This window comes from Lissotriton vulgaris, chromosome 5, assembly GCF_964263255.1.
Source record: "Lissotriton vulgaris chromosome 5, aLisVul1.2, whole genome shotgun sequence".
Taxonomy (NCBI): Eukaryota; Metazoa; Chordata; class Amphibia; order Caudata; family Salamandridae; genus Lissotriton; species Lissotriton vulgaris.
In genome coordinates, this window is record NC_141693.1 from 62,083,524 (window position 1) to 62,105,719 (window position 22,196).

Sequence of the window (22,196 nt, forward strand, 5' to 3'; positions counted from 1 at the left end):
TAGAACTGTACTGACATCTGGAAAATAATTCTGAAACAATTTCTTCCTGCATTTGCTGTTTCACTTAATGTTCCAAAGGGTGAAATATAACTGCTTTCTCGATCCTTCCCCTGTAATAATTCATAATCAGGTCACTGGCATCACGCGCTATCGGAGGAGCGATTTCTGCCGCAGGGCTGAGTAAATTATACATCGAGATGAGGCAAATTATGCGGCGGAACAACAATCTCTGACCGCATTATTTCAATATCGTGCACTTTTATCAAACACAATCATTGTCTGAGCAGAGGTTTCATCTCATTAGTGCAGTTAAACACCTCACTACAACTTTCATCAGACAAGCATTTGCAATGCAATAGGTCTTGAATTTGCGCGATTTTAAGCTATTGGCGTGGTAATTGAGAACACTTTTTATTTATGTTTTAAAAAACAAAAATAATAATGCCAATAGCTTAACCCCTTGCATGCAGGTTTATTTCTCGCGCTGGGCAGGAGAAATAAACAGACGGCGGGATTCGGACGGCTCCCGGCCATCGTGCGCACACGCCTACCGTGATGCATGACGGCCGGGAGCCGTCATGAGCATACAAGGGGTTAAACTTGTGTAAATGCGAGACCTACTGCATTGCAAATGCTTGTTTTTCTTTCTCTCTGGTCAGTGGTTGTTGCCATTTGTTGGTACTTTTCAATTTCAAATGTTTGTCACTCATCATCACTTGTTGCCGTCTCTTGTTGTTGTTCTTCATGGCTCGTTGTTGCTTGTTGTCGCTTTATGCTTCTTGTTATTGCGTGTCCTTGCTTGCATTCATTGTTGGTTCTTGTTGGCACTTCCTGGTGCTTATTGTATTGTAATTGCATTTATATACCGCTTAATACCTCTGACAAGGCGTTGAATCGCTTTTTCGGCAGGTAACACGCTACTCCAGAACCCATAAAGGATTAGTGTTGAATTAGTATAGTGAAATATTAAAGCCATTTGAGTGGTGGATAGGTTAGCCTGTTATTTGGATTCAGAGGGATAGAAGAGGGAAAAGGTTTGCATTTATGTAGCGCTTGTTAGACACCATCGGCGTGGGCCTCCCTTCCTCTTTTTTGCTGTACCCTCGTGTTTTTGCTGGTTATAGATGCTTTTGGGCACTGTGCCAATGCTATTCAGTTCCACAGTGCAAGTGCTCCCTATGGTAAATTGATTTATGGATTAGTGACTCTATGATTGGCTGCTTTGGTTTACATGTCAGACCATAGTACAGTGCACTGCGTGTGCCCAGGGTTGGTAAATCAAATGCTGCTGGTTGGCTTGTAGCACTGATTGTGCCACCCACAGAAGCAGCCTGTAAGGTGTGTCTCAGGCCTGCCATTGCAGAGCCTGTGTGCAGTCTGGTACTGCCATGTTGACCGGGCATGTGCACCCACTTGCCAGTCCCTAAACCTTCCCTTTTCTGCATATTAGTCACCCCTATGGAAGGCCCAAGGGCAGGGTGCATTGTATGTAAAAGGTAGGACATGCCCTGATGTGTGTGGCATGTACTGATAGTGAATTACAGCCATCTTCGTTTTTCACTATTGCAAGGCTACCTGTTCCCCATAGGCCGGAATGGGCAGTTTGATTATAACATCTTAAAATCCTGTCTGACTCAGGGAACTAGGTAGAAATTTGAGTTTAGTATGCCTGAACTCAGGATGATAAAATACATCTTTTAGTGAAGTTTGGTTTTAACATTCTGTGTTTGAAAATACCACTTTTAGAAAGTAGGTATTTTCTTGCCTAACTATCCAAGCCTGCCTCTGCTAGGTTGTGTATTCCTAGTTTGGTTTTTGAGTGACAGGGGCTGGGGGATTCCAGTAGACAGGGTGAGTGAATCGAGCTATCTGCATGGGGAGTGAGGGGAGGGGTGCCACCTGGATCTGAATAGGTCTGTGCCTGCCTTCCACAATGGTCCTTCTAGCGTGTTTAGGGAAGATTTATTGAATAGAGTCATGCTACACGCAAGCAGTGCAGCGAACTTTACCATCTTAGGCGACCTAAATCTTCATCTCGAGAATAGTGGGAAAGTAGAGATTGCCAGTTTTTTGGCTGACCTAGAGGCTTATCAGTTGGCTCAGTGTGTCTTTGAGTGTACGCATGTGGCAGGGCACCTACTGGACACCATATTCTCTAATTTAAGTTCGCTAAAGGTTCGGCCGCCGGTTCCGCAGCCCTGGACAGATCACTTTTTGGTCTCTTTCTCGCTGCGGTGCCGGGGAAAGTCGGCCTTGAACCTTCCTGCCCCTGTTTTAAAACGTCCCTGGCATAAGCTGGACATCGATCTTTTTTCAGCTTGTTTGTCCAGCCACAGGCCTCGGTTGCCATTGGACGTGGAGTTGGCAAATTCGCATTTCCAGGACTGGTTGACGCTAGGCCTGGATAGTTGCATCCCGGCTGAACTGGGTGGGAATAATCGAGGGCCGTCCAACCCTTGGTTTAATGAATCATGAACTAAAGCCAACAAATATTCTAAACAGCTTGAGCGCGCCTGGAGACGCTATTACGACGTGGCAGCAAAAAGTCAATTCCGAGCGGCTATTAAGCATTATCACAAAGTAATTCGGAGACCTCGAGCGGAGTTTGTTGCTGAGAAAATTTCGGTTAGCACCAACCCCTCTAAGACTATCTTCTCTCTGCTTAAGGGCACGAAGAGCGCTGGCGTAACTGGGGTTTCCCCCATTTCTTCGAACCTTCAGTGTAATGATCTGGCCAGGTATTTTGTGAACAAGGTAGAGAAGATATATATTGGCCTGCCTACCATGGCCTCGTCTGCTGCGGTGGTTGCGCCAGGGGATATCGGACCCATGGTGGGCAACAACTTGTCATCTTTTCCTCCTCTGTCCTCCACTGAGTTTGAGTCCCTCTGTTTGAAAATCAAATCGGGCTCGCCAGCCGACCCTCTGACTCCCGCCCACTTTTGTCAGTTTCATGCTCTGATTTCACCTGTGAGTATTGATCTGGTCAACCTTTCTCTGTCCTCAGCATCTGTACCAGTGGCATGGAAACACGCCAAAGTCATTCCGCTGCTAAAGAAACGTCTCTGGATCCTTCTGAGTTGGGCAATTATCGCCCCATTTCCCAGCTGCCTTTTTTGGCTAAGTTGGTTGAATCTCATGTGAACTCCACGCTCTCTGAGTTTATTGAGCATAATGCCATCTTGGACCCTTCGCAGAACAGTTTCAGAGCGCGCCACAGCACATAGTCTGCCCTGCTGGCGGTGACGGAAGCAATCCGGGGGAGTCTGGATGTCGGTGATTCGGCGGCCTTAGTCCTTTTGGACTTAAGTGCCGCGTTCGACACTGTCTCTCACGCGATACTTTTAAAGCGCCTACAGGAAATTGGTATCAGGGGTGTGGCTTTGGACTGGTTTCGGTCCTTTTTAGGGCTCGCCTGCTGATGCGCTTCTGCGCATCGCTGGCGAAGCTCTATTATGGCTTATCCAGTGTTGAACCACCACTGGTGATTCCACTGGCGATTCCTTCAAGTGCATGTGCTTTTTAGGTCATTGCGCAAGCGCAAGCCCTAAAAAGCGCGTGCACAATGCCACCAGCCGCCTGCCTGCCTGCCTCGCATTACAAGATCAAAGGCAGCCCAGCCCCCCTCCCACAAGCTTCTCAGCGTGTGCTCTGCCTCAGGCCGGCATTTCTCCTCCCTCGGGCAAACAGATAGCCGCAATAACACCCTCCCTGCTCAGCTTTTTTTCTCAATTTCTCCCCGTCTACACTTCCCATTAGGAGCCCTTCCTCCCCCCAGATAATCTATCTCCATAAGAGATAAGCAGCTCTTCCACCATCTCAAACCCGTATTAGTGCACGATTAATGAACCAACAGCGCCACAAAGACACCATTTGTTAAAGCAATGGACCTAGCGGCTCCTCACTATGCATGTTTTTACTTAGAAAATCAGCACAATGCAGCAGTGTGACATCAAGCCAGGTTCATCGACATCACTGCAAAAGTAAAGTTTTTATTCCCCATTATCTCTTCAAGAAAGTGACTGCGCATCAGCCTCTACGGATCAGAAAGCGGAGCCCCCCCACTGACCGGGCTGCGAGTCAAATGGCCATGTTTCACAAATTATGGTTTTCGTGGTCTTATTCTGGAGTAGCCCTGTTGGCAAGAGAGGAAAGAGCAAGGCTCTGACAGTCAGTTCTCCTCTGCTTCATAGTATGCCGCGCCACTATAGTAAGTTGAACAAGGGATATTATTTGACAGAAAGAGGCAACCTGCAAATACATTGAGCAGTCTACATTTTTATTTTTTAAAGCTACATACAATGCACCATAACTATTCTAGGTCTACAAATGGAAATACATAACAAGCAACATTTTTATTTATTTTTTAAGAGGTGCATACTTAAAAAAATGATTACAAAAATTAAACATCAACTAGTAATTAAAAAACCTAGCAATTAAGATATGCCACGTCAAATAATAACTTTTGTCGCCAATTAATTATCAGTGTCTGGAATGGATATGGTCACACCCTCACTCACCCTCAACCCCTCACCCTCACTCACCCTCAACCCCTCACCCTCACCCTCACTCACCCTCAACACCTCACCCTCAACCCCTCACTCACCCTCACGCTCACCCACCCTCACCCTCACTCACCCTCAACACCTCACCATCACTCACCCTCAACCCCTCACCCTCAACCCCTCACCCTCACTCACCCTCAACCCCTCACCCTCACTCATCCTCAACCCCTCACCCTCACTCACCCTCAACCCCTAACCCTCAACACCTCACTCACCCTCATGCTCACCCACCCTCACCCTCACTCACCCTCAACACCTCATCCTCACTCACCCTCAACCCCTCACCCTCACTCACCCTCAACCCCTCACCCTCAACCCCTCACTCACCCTCACTCTCACTCATCCTCTATCACCCTCAACCCCTCACCCTCACTCACCCTCAACCCCTCACCCTCACTCACCCTCAACCCCTCACTCACCCTCAACCCCTCACCCTCACTCACCCTCACTCGCCCTCAGCCCCTCACCCTCAACCCCTCACCCTCACTCACCCTCACCCTCACCCTCACTCACCCTCAACCCCTCACCCTCACTCACCCTCACTCACCCTCACTCACCCTCACTCACCCTCACTCACCCTCAACACCTCACCCTCACCCTCACTCACCCTCACTCACCCTCAACACCTCACCCTCACTCACCCTCACCCTCACTCACCCTCACTCACCCTCAACCCCTCACCCTCACTCACCCTCACCCTCACTCACCCTCACTCACCCTCAACCCCTCACCCTCACTCACCCTCAACCCCTCACCCTCACTCACCCTCAACCCCTCACCCTCACTCACCCTCAACCCCTCACCCTCACTCACCCTCAACACCTCACCCTCACTCACCCTCACTCACCCTCAAACTCAACATACATACATACATACATACATACATACCCTCACTCACCCTCAACCACTCACCCTCACTCACCCTCACTCACCCTCACTCACCCTCACCCTCAACACCTCACCCTCACCCTCACTCACCCTCACCCTCACCCTCACTCACCCGCACTCACCCTCACCCTCCCTCACTCACCCTCACTCACCCTCACTCACCCTCAACCACTCACCCTCACTCACCCTCACTCACCCTCACCCTCACCATCACTCACCCTCAACCCCTCTCCCTCACTCACCCTCAACCCCTCAGCCTCAACCCCTCACTCACCCTCACTCTCACTCATCCTCACTCACCCTCAACCCCTCACCCTCACCCTCACTCACCCTCACCCACCCTCATCCACTCACCCTAACTCACCCTCACCCCCTCACCCTCACTCACCCTCACTCACCCTCAACCCCTCACCCTCACTCACCCTCAACCCCTCACCCTCAACACCTCACTCACCCTCACGCTCACCCACCCTCACCCTCACTCACCCTCAACACCTCACCCTCAACCCCTCACCCTCACTCACCCTCAACCCCTCACTCACCCTCACTCTCACTCATCCTCTATCACCCTCAACCCCTCACCCTCACTCACCCTCAACCCCTCACCCTCACTCACCCTCAACCCCTCACCCTCACTCACCCTCAACCCCTCACCCTCACTCACCCTCAGCCCCTCACCCTCACTCACCCTCACTCACCCTCAACCCCTCACCCACCCTCACTCACCCTCACTCACCCTCACTCACCCTCAACACCTCACCCTCACTCACCCTCAACCCCTCACCCTCACTCACCCTCACTCACCCTCAACCCCTCACCCTCACTCACCCTCAACCCCTCACCCTCACTCACCCTCAGCCCCTCACCCTCAACCCCTCACCCTCACTCACCCTCACCCTCACTCACCCTCAACCCCTCACCCTCACTCACCCTCACTCACCCTCACTCACCCTCAACACCTCACCCTCACCCTCACTCACCCTCACTCACCCTCAACACCTCACCCTCACTCACCCTCAACCCCTCACCCTCACTCACCCTCACCCTCACTCACCCTCACTCACCCTCACCCCCTCACCCTCACTCACCCTCACTCACCCTCAACCCCAAACCCTCACTCACCCTCAACCCCTCACCCTCACTCACCCTCAACCCCTCACCCTCACTCACCCTCAACACCTCACCCTCACTCACCCTCAAACTCAACATACATACATACATACATACATACATACATACATACATACATACATACCCTCACTCACCCTCACTCACCCTCAACCACTCACCCTCACTCACCCTCAACCCCTCACCCTCACTCACCCTCACTCACCCGCACTCACCCTCACCCTCACTCACCCTCACTCACCCTCACTCACCCTCACCCTCACTCACCCTCAACCACTCACCCTCACTCACCCTCACCCTCACTCACCCTCAACCCCTCACCCTCACTCACCCTCAACCCCTCACCCTCACTCACCCTCAACCCCTCAGCCTCAACCCCTCACTCACCCTCACTCTCACTCAACCCCTCACCCTCACCCTCACTCACCCTCACCCACCCTCAACCCCTCACCCTAACTCACCCTCACCCTCACTCACCCTCAACCCCTCACCCTCACTCACCCTCACTCACCCTCAACCCCTCACCCTCACTCACCCTCAACCCCTCACCCTCACCCTCACTCACCCTCACTCACACTCACCCTCACTCACCCTCACCCTCACTCACCCTCACCCACCCTCACCCACCCTCACCCACCCTCACTCACCCTCACCCACCCTCAACCCCTCATCCTCACCCTCACTCACCCTCAACCCCTCACCCTCACTCACCCTCACCCTCACTCACCCTCACCCTCACTCAACCTCACCCTCACTCAACCTCACCCTCACTCACCCTCAGCCCCTCACCCTCAACCCCTCACCCTCACTCACCCTCACCCTCACTCACCCTCAACCCCTCACCCTCACTCACCCTCACTCACCCTCACCACCCACACACCCTCACACCTCACCCTCACCCTCACTCACCCTCACTCACCCTCAACACCTCACCCTCACTCACCCTCAACCCCTCACCCTCACTCACCCTCACCCTCACTCACCCTCACTCACCCTCACTCACCCTCAACCCCTCACCCTCACTCACCAACTCACTCACCCTCAACCCCTCACCCTCACTCACCCTCAACCCCTCACCCTCACTCACCCTCAACCCCTCACCCTCACTCACCCTCAACACCTCACCCTCACTCACCCTCAAACTCAACATACATACATACATACATACATACATACATACATACATACATACCCTCACTCACCCTCACTCACCCTCAACCACTCACCCTCACTCACCCTCAACCCCTCACCCTCACTCACCCTCACTCACCCGCACTCACCCTCACCCTCACTCACCCTCACTCACCCTCACCCTCACTCACCCTCACTCACCCTCACCCTCACTCACCCTCACTCACCCTCAACCCCTCACCCTCACTCACCCTCACTCACCCTCACCCTCACTCACCCTCAACCCCTCACCCTCACTCACCCTCAACCCCTCACCCTCACTCACCCTCAACCCCTCAGCCTCAACCCCTCACTCACCCTCACTCTCACTCAACCCCTCACCCTCACCCTCACTCACCCTCACCCACCCTCAACCCCTCACCCTAACTCACCCTCACCCTCACTCACCCTCAACCCCTCACCCTCACTCACCCTCACTCACCCTCAACCCCTCACCCTCACTCACCCTCACTCACACTCACCCTCACCCTCACTCACCCTCACCCTCACTCACCCTCACCCACCCTCACCCACCCTCACTCACCCTCACCCACCCTCAACCCCTCATCCTCACCCTCACTCACCCTCAACCCCTCACCCTCACTCACCCTCACCCTCACTCACCCTCACCCTCACTCAACCTCACCCTCACTCAACCTCACCCTCACTCAACCTCAACCCCTCACCCTCAATACCTCACCCTCACTCACCCTCACCCTCACCCTCACTCACCCTCAACCCCTCAGCCTCACTCACCCTCAACCCTTCACCCTCACTCACCCTCAACCCCTCACCCACACCATCACTCACCCTCACTCACCTTCACATGCCCTCACTCACCCTCACTCACCCTCACCCTCACTCACCCTCACCCTCACTCACCCTCACCCTCACTCACCCTCAACCTCACTCACCCTCAACCTCACTCACCCTCACCCACCCTCAACCCCTCATCCTCACTCACCCTCACCCTCACTCACCCTCAACCCCTCACCCTCACTCACCCTCAACCCCTCACCCTCACCCTCACTCACCCTCAATCCCTCACCTTCACCCTCACTCACCCTCAACCCCTCACCCTCAATCCCTCACCCTCAGTCACCCTCACCCTCACTCACCCTCAACCCCTCACCCTCACTCACCCTCAACCCCCTCACCCTCACTCACCCTCAACCCCTCACCCACACCCTCACTCACCCTCACTCACCCTCACTCACCCTCACTCGCCCTCACTCACCCTCACTCACCCTCACTCACCCTCACTCACCCTCACCCTCACTCACCCTCACTCACCCTCACTCACCCTCACTCGCCCTCACTCACCCTCACTCACCCTCACCCTCACTCACCCTCAACACCTCACCCTCACTCACCCTCAATGCCTCACCCTCACTCACCCTCAACACCTCACCCTCAACCCCTCACTCACCCTCACTCACCCTCACTCGCCCTCACTCACCCTCACTCACCCTCACTCACCCTCACCCTCACTCACCCTCAACACCTCACCCTCACTCACCCTCAATGCCTCACCCTCACTCACCCTCAACACCTCACCCTCAACCCCTCACTCACCCTCACTCTAACTCACCCTCACTCACCCTCAACACCTCACCCTCACTCACCCTCACCCACCCTCAACCCCTCACCCTAACTCACCCTCACCCTCACTCACCCTCAACCCCTCACCCTCACTCACCCTCAACCCCTCACCCTCACTCACCCTCAACCCCTCATCCTCACCCTCACTCACACTCACCCTCACCCTCACTCACCCTCACTCACCCTCACCCTCACTCACCCTCACTCACCCTCACCCTCACTCACCCTCAACCTCAACCTCACTCACCCTCACCCACCCTCAACCCCTCATCCTCACTCACCCTCATCCTCACTCACCCTCAACCCCTCACCCTCACTCACCTTCAACCCCTCACCCTCACCCTCACTCACCCTCACTCACCCTCAACCCCTCACCCTCACTCACCCTCAACCCCTCACCCTCACTCACCCTCAACCCCTCATCCTCACCCTCACTCACCCTCACTCACACTCACCCTCACCCTCACCCTCACTCACCCTCACTCACCCTCAACCCCTCATCCTCACTCACCCTCAACCCCTCACCCTCACTCACCCTCAACCCCTCATCCTCACCCTCACTCACCCTCACTCACCCTCACCCTCACTCACCCTCACCCTCACTCACCCTCACTCACCCTCAACCTCACTCACCCTCACCCACCCTCAACCCCTCATCCTCACTCACCCTCATCCTCACTCACCCTCAACCCCTCACCCTCACTCACCCTCAACACCCCACCCTCACCTTCACTCACCCTCACCCTCACTCACCCTCAACTCCTCACCCTCAATACCTCACCCTCAGTCACCCTCAACCACCCTCAACCCCTCACCCTCACTCACCCTCACCCTCACTCACCCTCAACCACCCTCAACCCCTCACCCTCACTCACCCTCAACCCCTCACCCTCACCCTCACTCACCCTCACTCACCCTCACTCGCCCTCACTCACCCTCACTCACCCTCACCCTCAACACCTCACTCTCACTCACCCTCAACTCCTCACCCTCAATACCTCACCCTCACTCACCCTCAACCACCCTCAACCCCTCACCCTCACTCACCCTCACCCTCACTCACCCTCAACCACCCTCAACCCCTCACCCTCACTCACCCTCAACCCCTCACCCTCACCCTCACTCACCCTCACTCACCCTCACTCGCCCTCACTCACCCTCACTCACCCTCACCCTCACTCACCCTCAACACCTCACCCTCACTCACCCTCAACTCCTCACCCTCACTCATCCTCAACCCCTCACCCTCAACCCCTCACTCACCCTCACTCTCACTCACCCTCACTCACCCTCAACCCCTCAGCCTCACCCTCACCTTCACCCTCACTCACCCTCAACACCTCACCCTCACTCACCCTCACTCACCCTCAACACCTCACCCTCACTCACCCTCAACACCTCACCCTCACTCACCCTCAATCCCTCACCCTCCCTCACCCTCAACCTCTCACCCTCCCTCACCCTCAACCCCTCACCCTCGACCCCTCCCCCTCAACCCCTCACTCACCCTCACTCAGCCTCACTCACCCTCACTCACCCTCAACACCTCACCCTCACTCACCCTCAACCCCTCACCCTCACCCTCACTCACCCTCACAACGCATATTGTGTTACAATAGGTGTCACATTTGCAAAAGATAAAACTATTGGCATTGTAAATAACAAAGCTATTAATTCGCTATTTTCAAAACAAGCACATAAATAAAAAATGTGTCCTTTACAATACCAATAGCTCAAACTTTCCTAATGCAAGACCTATTGCATTGCTGTGCTTCTCTCCCCTGCTGCACTCTCCTGCTCTCTAGAGATGTGGCCTAAAGACAAGAGCTGCCATCTAAGTCACGTAAATACAAAATATGTTGCATTCCAAATGCTATAGGTGTCACATTCGCAAAAGCTATAACTTTTGGCATTGTAAATGACAAAGCCATCAATTTAGCAATTTTAAAAACCAACAAATAAATAACATATGTCATTTACAATACCAATAACTCCAACTTTTCTAATGCGAGACCTATTGCATTTCCAATGCTTGTTGAAGAGGAGATCTTTCCAGGTCTCTGTGCCACCTTTTCATTCGCAGGAGTTTGCCTTGCAACAGGGGGTACCGCAGGGCTCAGTACTGAGCCCCTTACTGTTCAACATTTATGTCCGACTCCTGGCGTCGGTAGCCAAAGGTAGGGGGCTGTCACTGGGGGAAACGGCCTCTACAACGAAGCCGTTTCCACGAAATCCTTTACCACGCATGCTTTACAACGCATGCGTGGTTACAATGAGAGGCTTTACCACGCATACCTTTACTACAAAATACGTAGTAAAGGCATGTGTGGTAAATGAAAAAAAAAAGGGGGGGTTTGGGGGGTCTCCCCCATAAAAAAAATAAAGCGTTGGGATGAAAAGGGGGGCTGGGGGGGTCTCCCCCCCCCAAAAAAAAAAACTTACCTGAAAAGCCGAAGTGAAGACGAAGCTGAAGCAATCGACGTCGTTAGAGAGGAAACGGAAAGTAACTTCCGCTTCCTCTCAACGACGTACGACCGACGTATGTTATTAAAAAAAATATATATATATTAAGGGTTAAGGGCAGGGGTAAATATAAGGAGTGGAGGCAGGGGGCATTTAAGGGGAGAGTTATAACCTTTATCAAGAGTATGCCCTCACCATGCATACATTTACAACGAAAAACGTTGTAAATGTATGCGTGGTAAAGGTATATTCGAGGTAAAGGTTAAGCGTGGAAAACGAATTCCGTTGTAACGCATGCGTGGTAAAGGCATGCGTTGCAACGGAATTCGTTGTAACGTCATACATTCGTCACTGGTGTCGTATGCCAACGACACCCAACTGGTGATCGCCTTCTCTAAGAAATGTGGCGTTAATCTGGACAAATTTAAAGAGGACCTGCTAGTGGTTGCGGACTGGATGGCGGCAAACTGCTTGCAGTTGAACGCCAGTAAGTCAAAGGTTTTATTGTTCGGGAAGGATCAGGAGTTGTGGTCCAAGCAGTGCTGGCCGGATCGTCTTAAACCAGCTTCATCGCCCAAGGAGGCTGTGAAGAACCTGGGCGTGTGGTTCGACAGTGGTCTTACTTTTGACATTCAATCAAAAGCTGTTGCAGGGGTTTGTTTTGGGCTTCTGCGAAGCTTGAAACCTCTGCTGGGCTTTTTTTCTCCTAAAGTGCGTCAAACCATTGTCCAGGCGACAATCTTATCTAGACTGGACTATGGTAATTCTCTCTATCTTGGCGCTAAGGACTCCAGTATCAGGCATCTGCAGAGAGTACAGAACGCAGCGGCACGTATTCTGGTGGCACTTCCGAAATCTTGCTCTGCTTCCCATGTACTTCCTAAATTACACTGGTTGCCTGTTGAAAAGCGCATCCATTTGAAAACACTTTGTATGTCACACAGGATTTCGACCCAACAGGCACCTTTAGGGCTACTCATAAAACAAAAATGTGTGTGGGGGGTCTATGGGAAGTTTACCGACCTGTCTGCTCGCTCCCCTGCTCTTGAAGTACAAAACACACAACAGAGCAGACCAAGTCATGGAATGGTGTATGACTATGCTGAAAACTGTGAAGCAGTTGAATGCATTTGTGAGCGAATGTCATTGAGGTACATAGGCTAAAGATAAACCCCATCAGACTAGCCATTTGCTGGAGTTAACGTCATATGTTTTTTTTTTTGTAAAGCATTCAACACCACATCCGACTATATTATGACAGTGTAGGAATGAATGTCAGTACTGTAGCCATGAAACTCAACTCATTGATACCGTGCAGTGCTCCAGTGATAGTGATACTTAAAATTGACTACTCAGACTCAGACATAAGTTCAGATAAAGGTCTATGTGTCAAGACATTAAAAACACGCCGGGTAGTAAGACTACCTTATGGCGCTATGCAGAACGGTCGACATGTTTCAGCCAAATAGGGAATTACCCTGGCTTTCTTCAGGACCTTTTAAACAAATCATAGCTACTGCAATTACAAATAATCGTTTAAAGTGAAAAATAACAGAATGTACTGAGAAAAAGTTACAAAACTACCAGGAACTAGAGAGAATATGAGTCCACTGGAGGGAAAGAGATATGTTTTCTTCCTGACAAAAAACAGAAAACACAAAAATGTTTTTCTTTTTCAACAACATATAGTTTCACACATACTATCGCATGAATACACAGAGACCGCATAGGGAAACACCTGCATGAATAATTTACATTCTGCATAATAAAGGAAGCATATTAGCTTTATCACAAAGAGGCATTTCCTCATAGTGATACTCACCCAGCTTTATGTGGGTGAGGACCTCACCTCACCCGGAAACCGCTCGGGAGTATGAGGCCCCGCTCTATAGTGTAAAAAAAGGGCACAGTTAGTACAAAGATCTGCTGTGTCCAGACCAATTGTTTTACACATCTAACCCAACAAACGTGTGTTTGAAACCCATCCTCCTAAAAATCTGAGTTACCCACCACAGGATTCACATAGAACACTATAATATACTACAAGGAACTACAAAATTCGTTAAGTCCCTTGGATGCCTTAGCACAGCAGGGTCTAAGAAGGGCTGCATAGTGTATAAGGTTAAGGGGCACTCTAGACTCTTTCTAGTCATATCCCCGCAGTGTCAAATCCGTTAGTAGCAGAGAGCCTGACACATCGCTCACCTGTCCGTCGGTACCCCGAATTAAACACCAAGCGGAAGGGGAGGAACTCATTGTACCGTCCTTCGCCTTATTTATAAAAAACACCCGAAGTTTAATTAGTGAGTCGTAACGGGTGTTTACTGCGTAAAGTGATTTTAAAGATATGCGTGCGCTGGGAGCCGGTATTCTTTCGCGCATGCGCAGGATGGCTCAAGAGTCGAGGCAACTTGCCCGAGCCCGTATCGTTTCTGTTACCGCAAAGAGACCTTAAACAGCTACCACGCCGAAACTGGAGAATTCTACCAGAAGGCGAGGTAACCTACCCGATAGGGCGCACGCAATAAATAATACGTGATTTTGAATAGAGCACCCACAGTGGAGTCGCACGCATGAACAAAGGGTAGAACACTGATCCCTACGCATGCGCACGACCGGGGGCTACAGCCGGGCTCCGTATCTAACAATGAAACTTATAATGGTGAGCCTCTCTTGCATGTAGAACCCGGAGGTGCCATAACATTATTTATATGGAGACGACCAGGAGACGTATCCATGGCTATGCCCTGAAATCTAAGCCTGGATTTACGAAAAAATCAGTGTGAGTCACTGGATGGAGGAACTCATTCCAACCTCTTTGAGGCTTATTTCCTGTAGGCAGAGATCCTTTGATCATAGTGAATTGGTATGAAGTTGACCAGAACTGCCTACAAGGTTAACACAGTGTTTACTACAATCTCTTTAAGGTCTCTTTGCGGTAACAGAAACGATACGGGCTCGGGCAAGTTGCCTCGACTCTTGAGCCATCCTGCGCATGCGCGAAGGAATACCGGCTCCCAGCGCACGCATATCTTTAAAATCACTTTACGCAGTAAACACCCGTTACGACTCACCAATTAAACTTCGGGTGTTTTTTATAAATAAGGCGAAGGACGGTACAATGAGTTCCTCCCCTTCCGCTTGGTGTTTAATTCGGGGTACCGACGGACAGGTGAGCGATGTGTCAGGCTCTCTGCTACTAACGGATTTGACACTGCGGGGATATGACTAGAAAGAGTCTAGAGTGCCCCTTAACCTTATACACTATGCAGCCCTTCTTAGACCCTGCTGTGCTAAGGCATCCAAGGGACTTAACAAATTTTGTAGTTCCTTGTAGTATATTATAGTGTTCTATGTGAATCCTGTGGTGGGTAACTCAGATTTTTAGGCGGATGGGTTTCTAACACACGTTTGTTGGGTTAGATGTGTAAAACAATTGGTCTGGACACAGCAGATCTTTGTACTAACTGTGCCTTTTTTTACACTATAGAGTGGGGCCTCATACTCCCGAGCGGTTGCCGGGTGAGGTGAGGTCCTCACCCACATAAAGCTGGGTGAGTATCACTATGAGGAAATGCCTCTTTGTGATAAAGCTAATATGCTTCCTTTATTATGTAGAATGCAAATTATTCATGCAGGTGTTTCCCTATGCGGTCTCTGTGTATTCATGCGATAGTATGTGTGAAACTATATGTTGTTGAAAAAGAAAAACATTTTTGTGTTTTCTGTTTTTTGTCAGGAAGAAGACATATCTCTTTCCCTCCAGTGGACTCATATTCTCTCAAGTTCCTGGTAGTTTTGTAACTTTTTCTCAGTACATTCTGTTATTTTTCACTTTAAACGATTATTTGTAATTGCAGTAGCTATGATTTGTTTAAAAGGTCCTGAAGAAAGCCAGGGTAATTCCCTATTTGGCTGAAACATGTCGACCGTTCTGCATAGCGCCATAAGGTAGTCTTACTACCCGGCGTGTTTTTAATGTCTTGACACATAGACCTTTATCTGAACTTATGTCTGAGTCTGAGTAGTCAATTTTAAGTATCACTATCACTGGAGCACTGCACGGTATCAATGAGTTGAGTTTCATGGCTACAGTACTGACATTCATTCCTACACCGTCATAATATAGTCGGATGTGGTGTTGAATGCTTTACAAAAAAAAAAACATATGACGTTAACTCCAGCAAATGGCTGGTCTGATGGGGTTTATCTTTAGCCTATGTACCTCAATGACATTCGCTCACACATGCATTCAACTGCTTCACAGTTTTCAGCATAGTCATACACTATTCCATGACTTGGTCTGCTCTGTTGTGTGTTTTGTACCTTTAGGGCTGGCCAATTTGTTAGAGTTCTATGTGCCGCAACGCACCTTAAGATCTGCTGACCAAGCGCTGGTCAGTATTCCTCGAGTCTTGCTGCAAAACTTTGGAATTCGCTCCCTGTTTCTATCAGAGCGATCCAGAACCATTTTGAATTTTGCAAAGCCTTAAAGACCTGGCTTTTCCCGGCCTAGCTCCTTAATCTTCTTCCCTCTAGGCTCACGCGCATGGTCTTTGGTGGCGCTGGGACGCCCCGTCGCTGGGGCAGCCATGCGCAATACAAATCAGACTATTATTAATGCTGGCTCCACCTCCTGTGGTGCGTCTGATGTCCCTGGCCCACACTGTCAAAGGAAGGAAGGAGTCCTGTAAACAAAGTGCTCCAGGACTGACCAGAACTGGTTTGGACTAGGTACAGACACTCTCTGCCTTCAGAGAACAAAGAGAATAGGTGTATGAGAGGGGGGACCTAGACCCCAGAACTTTAGATCACTTCTGGGAAGCAAGAAGAACCTTTGCTGAGCAGAGGAACCAGAGAGAAACTGAAGGAGGAGACGATCCCTAAGCTGAGTTCTGTTTGGGGGATTGGCCTGCAGTGGTTGCCTGACTGCCAAAGAAAGGAGAAAGGAACTTTGTGCTACTTTCATCATCTTGTAAAGGATCTCCATGGGCTTGAAGATTGAGCTTGCCTCCTGCTGAAGTCTAAAGAATAACAGATTTCACCAACCAGCTCCCTTGAATTCACTTGCTAGGAATTTGAAGTGCCTGTTGTTGTGCTGGGCCTTCTGAAAGACTGCGTGTCGCTGGGAGCTGGAAGCGTGACTCACGGAGAAGAAGCATGACGCCGCCACAGCCGGCGTTGTCGCATCACTGAGTAAGGGTGCTGCCGCTGTCGCATCACATCACGGAAGTGCCTCGCATCACTGGAGAAGAGTGTTGCGGTCGCAGCAGACGCCATCTCATCACCAGAGAAGCGTGGCGCAGAGCCTGTCGCGGCTCAGAAGATTCACAGAGTCGCCACACAGCTGTCGGACATGCAGGCATCGCCTTTTCGTTGTCGCATCAAGAAGGAGATGCCATTTTGTTTCATTCCACCGCTCGTCATCGCGGCAGTGCTGGTCACATCGTCACAGAAGCGCAGTAAAAAATTGACACATCACCTCCCCACGCGGAGAGAACCGTCGCATCAACGTCCCGTACGCAGCAGTAGGGAACAGACGCATCACCGTTCTTGCGTGTAAGGAACCGATGCATCACCTTCCCGGCAACTCTTTCGTTTGTATAGCTTTTCGCATCCAAAGGTACATTGAACGTAAAGTGTTGCATTTATGATCTAAAGAAAACTAAGCTATTTGTGCCATTCTAAAGTACAGTATTGTGGATTTTTGTCGTTTGCGGTCTTGTGTTAAGTCTATATAAAAAAACCTATTTTTGATATGCAACATGTGTGGTGTCCATCTGTAGTGTTGTCACTGTATTACGGTATGTGTTCACAAATGCATTACACACTGCCTCTAAGATAAGCCTGTCTGCTCGTGCCGAGCTACCAAGGGGTTGAGCAGGGGTTATTTTAGGAGTGTAGCCCCTTACCCTGTCTAGACGCAAGGGTCCCTATTTGGTCAAAGGTACCTACCTCTGCCAACTAGAGACCCCCAAATCTAACAGCACTTGTTACTCCTGATGGGGTGTTGTAGCACTTTTTTGGGCGAGTAGCATGCTACTCCGGAACCCATAAAGGATTGGTGGTGAATTAGTATAGTGAAATATGAAAGTAATTTGAGTGGTGGATAGTAGTCATTTATTTGGATTCAGAAGGATAGAAGAGGGATAGAGGAGAGAAAAAGGTCTGCATTTATATAGCGCTTGTTACCATCGACGGGGTGTTGAAGCGCTTTTTTGGCGAGTAGCGCGCTACTGCGGAACCCATAAGGATTAGTGGTGAATTAGTATAGTGGAATATGAAAGTAAGTTGAGTGGGGGATATGTTAGTCAGTTCTTTGGATAGAGCAGGGTAGCGGAGGGATAGAAGAGGAAATAACATTTTTCACACAAAATGGATTCAACGCACAAATCTGACACACGTTATAGATGATGGGGACAAAAGTAAACACAGAATCCAATATGAGCTGAGACAGACACAAATGTGGAAAAACGCAAGATATAGCGGTTTATATATTAAAAAGGAATTCTAGATTCTTTCCAGCCAAGAATGTCAGATTCTCACACAAACCTGCCAGCGTTGATGTCGATTACCACCTTCTTTCGTAGAGTTTTAGCAGCATTGCATTGCACTCCTCCTCCTGCTCATTTTCACCCCATAGCAATTATTTTTGTTTTATGCGGACAGATCCCTTTATCGGTAAATAGTGGTCTGACCCACGCCCTTATACCCCTTAAATGCAAACCTACATTTTTTAACGGGTGAACTATATTTGCTCAGGGAAGGTAAAAAAATGCACTGCAAAGGTTTTTGATGTGGAAGAATATGATGCAAAAATACATGCTCTCTCTCTCTCTTGTCGCTCTTGGGTCTGGCTAATGAGAGCTTTGGCTCTCGACTGCTCCATACATTTTGTTCATATAAGATTCAGATCAATCCAACGTATTTTCATCTCCAAGATGGATATATGGCGGGACTGTGCGCTGTCTGAATTCATCAGAACAGATTGCAAGGGGGCACGCATCATAAATTGTTACTTTATAGCTTAGGGAAAAGTTACCAAGATCCCATTTCAAGAAAGCAGTGATCGATAATGCAAAACAAGACTTCAGAGAGATGAAGCCCAACAGAGAGACACAGCGATCTGTTTAAATAATTAATACAACACGACATGCATTTCTGGGACAGTAAATAAAATGAACAAGAACAAGAGGTTGTGGCATGCGTCTATGTGCACTCACCTCCAGGTCGAAGGCGCGCTCTCTGTTGCGTGCCTGAGGCTCATGTTCTGCCACTTACCTGCACTTTTGACACTCACCCCTGTCACCTCTGCACGTCAGTGACTTACCCCGGGCTGTAATTGGGCCGGATCTCACTGAGCACCAGCAGTTTTTAGGGCTCGCCTGCGTTGCAGCACGAAGCGCACTGCCGCTGGCGAGCCTTATTGTCGTTGTGAAGGCCTCCCAAGTGGTACAGACCGGTGCACGAGTAGACACCTTTCTGTGAACGCGCGAGCCGCAGGGAACGCCAATGTGCACGCTCACGGCGTCACGCTCCTGTCCTCCCGCGTCTCTTCCAAGGCGCGCTCCAGGCCGACTTGCGGTGTGGTGCTCCAGCAATTCTGTGGCCCATTTACCGCAGCATGGTACCAACGGGCTTGGGGGCTGCAGACGGCATGTGGTAAGTGAGGGCCGGGGGGATTTGTTTGCTTGTTTTCATTTACTTGACTTACCAGGAGCAACAAAAACAATGGTATCTTAACCTAAATAAACACCACAGATAGATTAAAAATAGAAATACCCTGCTTACACTTAACATCGCAGCTGCGCGCACGTGCCCTCACACGTTTAAACTTGAAGAGGTCTGCAAAAAAATTAAAAGCCCAGGTCTATGAGCAAAATTAAAGACATTCGCCTTCCACGTCAATACCATGTCAGCAGATTACTGCATAATACCATCAACAAATGTAATGGCAAGACCCACTGCGATAGCAGCAGATGTCCGAACAAGCTATTGCATAATCTCTTCATTCTGCTGAGCTTTGTTGTGGTTTGTACTTTGTTTTAACCTCTACACACTATGTTGATTGGAGCCTGCGCGGTTTACAGGATGGCCGTAGCATACAGTCAAAGTCCGAGTTTATCATTTACCAATGCTGTTGCGCGCTTAATATCCAGGCCCTGCAGAACTACTAACTTTACCTCAGATGGCGCATGCACGTGCACATCGCAGGGAACCCGCTCACTTAACAGTAACTCCAAAGGCGCGTGGGATTGGAAGGAGAGCACTGTACCTGCCTTCGCCCACAGTCGGTCGGCGCTTTTACGTTCACTTACAGACACCAAAACCGCAGTAACAAATAACTTTTTTTAAACGAAAAAAACATGTCAGCTTGAAAGGGCAATTCCCTTTGATGAATGTCGCTTAATAAGTTGTTAAGCAATGAATCTACTTGCAAGATCGAGTACTGTTGCCAGCAAATGAAGCCACCACCCCCGAGTCAAGTCAAGTCAAGTCATAAGATTTGTATAGCGCACTACATACCCAGAGGGTTTCAAGGCGCTTAGGAAGGGGAGGAGGATCATTTGTCAAATATCCACGTTTTAAGCTGCTTTCTAAACGCTAGGTGATTCTGGGTGAGGCGAAGGTAAGCGGGGAGTGAGTTCCATGTTTTGGCAGCCAGGTATGAAAAGGATCTGCCTCCCATGGTGGTCTTGTTGATGCGAGGTACAGTGGCGAGGGCTTGGCTGGAAGAGCGAAGTTGGCGGGAGGGGATGTAGAAGGACAGTCGGGAGTTGAGGCTATCTGGTCCGATGTCGTAGAGTGATTTGTGTGCGTGGGTGAGCAGTCGGAAAGTGATCCTCTTATTGACGGGTAGCCAGTGGAGGTCTTTAAGGTGACCAGAGATGTGTTCGTTGCGTGGGATGTCTAATATGAGCCTGGCTGAGGCGTTTTGGATTCGTTGTAGTTTCTTCTGGAGTTTGGCGGTGGTACCTGCGTAGAGGGTGTTTCCGTAGTCCAGTCGGCTCGTGACTAGAGCGTGGGTGACTGTTTTCCTTGTTTCGGAGGGGATCCAGCGAAATGTTTTTCTGAGCATGCGAAGAATGTTAAAGCAGGAAGAGGATACGGCGCTGACTTGTCTGTTCATTGAGAGTGAAGAATCAAGGATGACGCCAAGGTTCCGTGCGTGGTCTGTCGGGATGGGTGCCTTTCCGAGGGCTTCCGGCCACCAGGAGTCGTCCCATGCAGAGGGGGATTTGCCTAAGATGAGGACTTCTGTTTTGTCTGAGTTCAGTTTCAGACGGCTTTGTTTCATCCATTCGGCGACTTCTTTCATTCCTTCGTGTAGGTTAGTTTTAGCGGTGCTGGGGTCCTTGGTGAGAGATAGGATCAGTTGGGTGTCATCCGCGTAAGAGATGATGTTGAGGTTGTGTTGGCGGGCGATGGCCGCGAGGGGGCTCATGTATACGTTGAAGAGGGTGGGACTGAGTGAGGATCCTTGAGGTACACCGCAGATGACTTCAGTGGCCTCTGACTTGAATGGTGGGAGGCGGACTCTCTGGGTTCTTCCGGTGAGGAACGAGGTGATCCATTCCAGTGCTTTTCCTTGGATTCCGATGTTTCTGAGGCGTTGTAAAAGGGTGCTGTGGCAGACTGTGTCGAAGGCTGCAGAGAGGTCGAGGAGGATGAGGGCGACTGTGTCTCCATTGTCCAGTAGAGTTCGAATGTCGTCTGTTGCTGCGATGAGGGCGGTCTCAGTGCTGTGTTTGGCTCGGAAGCCAGATTGTGAGGGGTCGAGTGATTTGTTGGCTTCGAGGAAGGCTGCGAGCTGGTTGTTGACGGCTTTCTCGATGACTTTGGCCGGGAATGGAAGAAGCGAGATGGGACGGTAGTTTTTGAGTTCGGTGGGGTCTGCTGTTGGTTTTTTCAGAAGGGCGGTGAGTTCAGCGTGTTTCCAGTCTTCTGGGAAGGTAGCGGAGTTGACGCCTACATCCAGACGCCAAAATGCAATTAACCCAGGAATGACCGAAGGAAGTCTTTCCTGCACCAGCACTAAACTTTCACCTAGAGAAAGAGACTCTGTTTCACGACCGTTCTTAGACAATAAACAAAGAAAAGTGTTAAGACTGGAGACAACTGCAACAGGCCCTGCGCCACCGCTAGGGAGATAGTTTATTTTCTACTCAGTGACAAGGGGAGCCTTGGAGGGTTCAACAGCGTCGCTGACAGAACAGTATGCAAGTGGAATCAGGGGGATTAGTTATTTGTTACTTAATCGCAGGTTGATAGCCATGTTTGAACATCACCTGGAAGGCAAAGGTGCAAGGACTAGGAACCGGATCTCACGTATACCAAGACTGAGTGGATCCAACAAGGCCTTCTCCAAAAATTCGGGTA